Genomic DNA, 5,562 nt, shown 5'->3' with positions numbered 1-5,562 from the left:
TGAAACGAGAGGGACGAGGGCGACGAGTATCGTGTTGAAGATGATAACCATGGCAGTGCGCGGGGGCGGGACGACCGCCCAGGACGCAGTGGGCGGGGTTCCCACTAAGAACAGAGCTGTCATTGGCCGGCGAGTAGCAGCACGTCACTCTGTCCAGCGACGACATCACATTGACGTCCGAAGAGGCCGGGGTCGAGGATGAAGAAGATAGAGTGTCGTCCCGTTGAACTAAAGGAAACTGGTCGACGGAATAAAATTCGCCACGGCACTGCCTTCCCACGCCGCTGCATATATTTGTTGTTAGAAAAGGCGAGGATCGACAATTTAGGAAAATTAGGATTTGGAATTGATTGCTATGATTATTGTTTGATAAGTGTTATCGGATCCTGCCTATTTGTAACATGTCTAGTTTGGAATGTTTGAAAAGGTTAGGAAAGTTTTTATTGGGAGGGTAAAAAAACCAACATGAGGATATGAATGTCGGAGGTGGGACGAAAATAAACCAGATGAAAATAAACCGAACGAAAATGGTGGGACGAAAAAAACCGTGGACGCAATCCTACCAACTGCTCCATTAGGAGTAGAGATATATTTGTTGTTAGAAAAGGCGAGGATCGACAATTTAGGAAAATTAGGATTTGGAATTGATTGCTATGATTATTGTTTGATAAGTGTTATCGGATCCTGCCTATTTGTAACATGTCTAGTTTGGAATGTTTGAAAAGGTTAGGAAAGTTTTTATTGGGAGGGTAAAAAAACCAACATGAGGATATGACAGTCGGAGGTGGGACGAAAATAAACCAGATGAAAATAAACCGAACGAAAATGGTGGGACGAAAAAAACCGTGGACGCAAACACTACCAATTGTAACAGAGATTTGCAAAAACATATCTACCAACGTATGATGGGCACCACCACCTGGCTCTTCCCCTGCACGATCGGCGTCGATTCCACTGACGGCGGCGGCGCCTTCTCATCCACCGGCGGCAATAGTGTGGAAGAATTGTGAGACATTTATTCAGACCAAATGAGTGTGCAACTTCGATATGGATATGGTACTATTAGAAGGCCATTGAAGATACTTATGCAGAGGAGGCAGTGTCGGAGCGAAGGCAGTAGGCCCTGCAAGTTAATTCACTATAGTAATATTAATGTACAGTCCGTGGTCAGTACTGTGGCGATGTCAAGGCAAGGTCGACAAAGGAGAATTTAAGCAATCTGGAGCTGGGATCTGCGCCGCTGTATCTGCACATCACAAGCATGGAATGGGCAAAGACTTTTTTCGTTAATCAGACGTAGATGTTTTGAATGAAAATAAATTGTTGTAAGTATAAACCAACCTCTACAAACGAGCGGGACGGAGAGTGACTTGCAGATCTTGGGAAGGGAGATGGCGACAGTGCGGTTGTTGATGGGGAGGCCAAAGGCCATGTTGCCGGTGAGGATGAGGCACACACAGTCGACGCTGGTGCATATCACCCCGACCACCGCCTTGCAGCACTGCAGCGTCGGCGAGCCCCTGCCGTTGGTGAAGACCGTGCCAGAGGCCACCAACGCGCACTCCAGCGCTTGATTGTCCAGGAGCCGGAGGTCGCACCTGAACCAGACGACGGCCATGCTGCCCACGCCGCTGCCCCGACAAGTTGTGCCTTCGGAAGGACTCTAAAGGCGTGTTCGACCGCCCTGGGGGCCTCTTCAGTGGCGTGGGAAGGCAGTGCCGCGGCCGCCGCCACAAATCACGAGGAGGGCGCCGAGCCTATTTTGAGGCGGGTGAGGATTGAGGATCCATCTCCTCCGCAACTGCCGCTAGGGTAGCCGCCGCTGAGAGGCAACGGGCAGCGAGATAGGCGAGCATGAAACGAGAGGGACGAGGGCGACGAGTATCGTGTTGAAGATGATAACCATGGCAGTGCGCGGGGGCGGGACGACCGCCCAGGACGCAGTGGGCGGGGTTCCCACTAAGAACAGAGCTGTCATTGGCCGGCGAGTAGCAGCACGTCACTCTGTCCAGCGACGACATCACATTGACGTCCGAAGAGGCCGGGGTCGAGGATGAAGAAGATAGAGTGTCGTCCCGTTGAACTAAAGGAAACTGGTCGACGGAATAAAATTCGCCACGGCACTGCCTTCCCACGCCGCTGCATATATTTGTTGTTAGAAAAGGCGAGGATCGACAATTTAGGAAAATTAGGATTTGGAATTGATTGCTATGATTATTGTTTGATAAGTGTTATCGGATCCTGCCTATTTGTAACATGTCTAGTTTGGAATGTTTGAAAAGGTTAGGAAAGTTTTTATTGGGAGGGTAAAAAAACCAACATGAGGATATGACAGTCGGAGGTGGGACGAAAATAAACCAGATGAAAATAAACCGAACGAAAATGGTGGGACGAAAAAAAACCGTGGACGCAAACACTACCAATTGGAACAGAGATTTGCAAAAACATATCTACCAACGTATGATGGGCACCACCACCTGGCTCTTCCCCTGCACGATCGGCGTCGATTCCACTGACGGCGGCGGCGCCTTCTCATCCACCGGCGGCAATAGTGTGGAAGAATTGTGAGACATTTATTCAGACCAAATGAGTGTGCAACTTCGATATGGATATGGTACTATTAGAAGGCCATTGAAGATACTTATGCAGAGGAGGCAGTGTCGGAGCGAAGGCAGTAGGCCCTGCAAGTTAATTCACTATAGTAATATTAATGTACAGTCCGTGGTCAGTACTGTGGCGATGTCAAGGCAAGGTCGACAAAGGAGAATTTAAGCAATCTGGAGCTGGGATCTGCGCCGCTGTATCTGCACATCACAAGCATGGAATGGGCAAAGACTTTTTTCGTTAATCAGACGTAGATGTTTTGAATGAAAATAAATTGTTGTAAGTATAAACCAACCTCTACAAACGAGCGGGACGGAGAGTGACTTGCAGATCTTGGGAAGGGAGATGGCGACAGTGCGGTTGTTGATGGGGAGGCCAAAGGCCATGTTGCCGGTGAGGATGAGGCACACACAGTCGACGCTGGTGCAGATCACCCCGACCACCGCCTTGCAGCACTGCAGCGTCGGCGAGCCCCTGCCGTTGGTGAAGACCGTGCCAGAGGCCACCAACGCGCACTCCAGCGCCTGATTGTCCAACAGCCGGAGGTAGCACCTGAACCAGACGACGGCCATGCTGCCCACGCCGCTGCCCCGACAAGCTGTGCCTTCGGAAGGACTCTAAAGGCGTGTTCGACCGCCCTGGGGGCCTCTTCAGTGGCGTGGGAAGGCAGTGCCGCGGCCGCCGCCACAAATCACGAGGAGGGCGCCGAGCCTATTTTGAGGCGGGTGAGGATTGAGGATCCATCTCCTCCGCAACTGCCGCTAGGGTAGCCGCCGCTGAGAGGCAACGGGCAGCGAGATAGGCGAGCATGAAACGAGAGGGACGAGGGCGACGAGTATCGTGTTGAAGATGATAACCATGGCAGTGCGCGGGGGCGGGACGACCGCCCAGGACGCAGTGGGCGGGGTTCCCACTAAGAACAGAGCTGTCATTGGCCGGCGAGTAGCAGCACGTCACTCTGTCCAGCGACGACATCACATTGACGTCCGAAGAGGCCGGGGTCGAGGATGAAGAAGATAGAGTGTCGTCCCGTTGAACTAAAGGAAACTGGTCGACGGAATAAAATTCGCCACGGCACTGCCTTCCCACGCCGCTGCATATATTTGTTGTTAGAAAAGGCGAGGATCGACAATTTAGGAAAATTAGGATTTGGAATTGATTGCTATGATTATTGTTTGATAAGTGTTATCGGATCCTGCCTATTTGTAACATGTCTAGTTTGGAATGTTTGAAAAGGTTAGGAAAGTTTTTATTGGGAGGGTAAAAAAACCAACATGAGGATATGACAGTCGGAGGTGGGACGAAAATAAACCAGATGAAAATAAACCGAATGAAAATGGTGGGACGAAAAAAACCCGTGGACGCAATCCTACCAACTGCTCCATTAAGAGTAGAGATATATAGGGCATGGGCTACTCCCCAGTGGCTCTTTTTTTCTAGCGGTACGAAAAATCCAGACTCGGTTCTCGGCACCAGTGACGACTCGGATCTGCGGAAGCGACGACGGTCGTGACGACTTAAATCTCCAACACCAAAACCTGTTACTCTCCGCCATGAGATCCTTGTCCCCTTTGTCTCCATCTAGTCTGCCTTGTCTCTAGCATGGGTTGGTCGTTTGCTTCAATGGTGGTACGCAACATACAACCGCCCTCCACAGTTAGGTCGTTAGGGAGGGTGTACGGTCGATTTCCCCATTACTTACCACGTCATTGATTTCACTAGGACGAACTGATGAATCTGGTAGTTCAGACAGTAGCACTCATAATTGTGATTCATGCATGGGTTATCTTAGTCACAAGAGAGCGGTTCATCACAATTCAAAACTATGGTCCATTGTTAGCCCGAGATTAAGATAGAGTCCACACTTTGGTTCTACCTATTGTCATTTAAAATGTAGGAACGCAAATATTTTAAATGACAATAGGTCCCTACTTACCGCCGGTTTTCCTTTCAGATACAAAAATGACACACTTTGGTCTACTAGGATCCCCAACAAAATTCTGGTGCACTTTGTAGTAATTGAACATTTCTAACCCCAGACTGCCTAATAAAGGAGTTCCTTCCGGTCCACAAACCATAAGGAGTGATCGTGATAGATGACAAATTACATGAATCAGAGACAGACCCCCCCCCCCCTCTTTTACCGAAAAAGGGTTTCCCCTGCTTTGTATTCCAAAGCAACCAACATCGAGTATAGATAACGCTGTGGCGAGCAGCACAACACACCAAGAAAAAGAAGAAGAAACAAATGCCAACTACGGCAGCTTGGCAAAGCGCGGATGACCCAGCACCACGGCGCCCACCGGACACAAATCACCACAGACCAAGGCTCCGATCCGCCGCGTACCAAGCAGCACCTCCAAGAAGGGATGCGACGCCGACGACGCTGCTGCCCGGACGAGTCCTCAGGTTTCCCCGGGCACGCGGAGGGAGGTGGGGGGTGGATACCACCGACACCCTCCAGGAAGGAATGGTGGCACCCACAGGTGTCACCACATCGGGGCCGAAGCCGGCAGGGATTTCTCCCGCATTCCAACCCCAACCGCCCAACCGGACGGAACCGACCTGCCAAACCGTCGCCCACCACCAAGCGCCAACGCAGTACCGCCGCCACCCACGCCGCCTCACTACGAACACCACCACGAGGCCAAGAGGACCGGAGAGAAGCTCACCACGACGGGAGCAGCAACACCGACGTCGAGCGGGAGGGAACCACCTCCACCGCCATCGTGCGGGAGATCCATGCCTCCGGCACCGTCGCGGTAGCCGTCCGGACGCGGCAGCGGGGCATGCCGGGCCACCCCTGGCCCAGCCAGGCCCGAAGCGGGCCCGTTAAGCCCCGCCGGCCGCGATGCAGCAGGCCGGCGTCGTCGTCGCCGGCACCCAGCCACTCGTCGCATCTCCTCCGCCTCCCAGAAGCCACGCCGGAGACCATCCCCGCCGCCGGCCCGCCCAGGC

The sequence above is a fragment of the Triticum aestivum genome, chromosome 2A (assembly GCF_018294505.1).
Source record: "Triticum aestivum cultivar Chinese Spring chromosome 2A, IWGSC CS RefSeq v2.1, whole genome shotgun sequence".
Classification (NCBI taxonomy): domain Eukaryota; kingdom Viridiplantae; phylum Streptophyta; class Magnoliopsida; order Poales; family Poaceae; genus Triticum; species Triticum aestivum.
The sequence above is the reverse complement of the archived record's forward strand: the minus strand, read 5'-3'. Positions refer to the sequence as shown.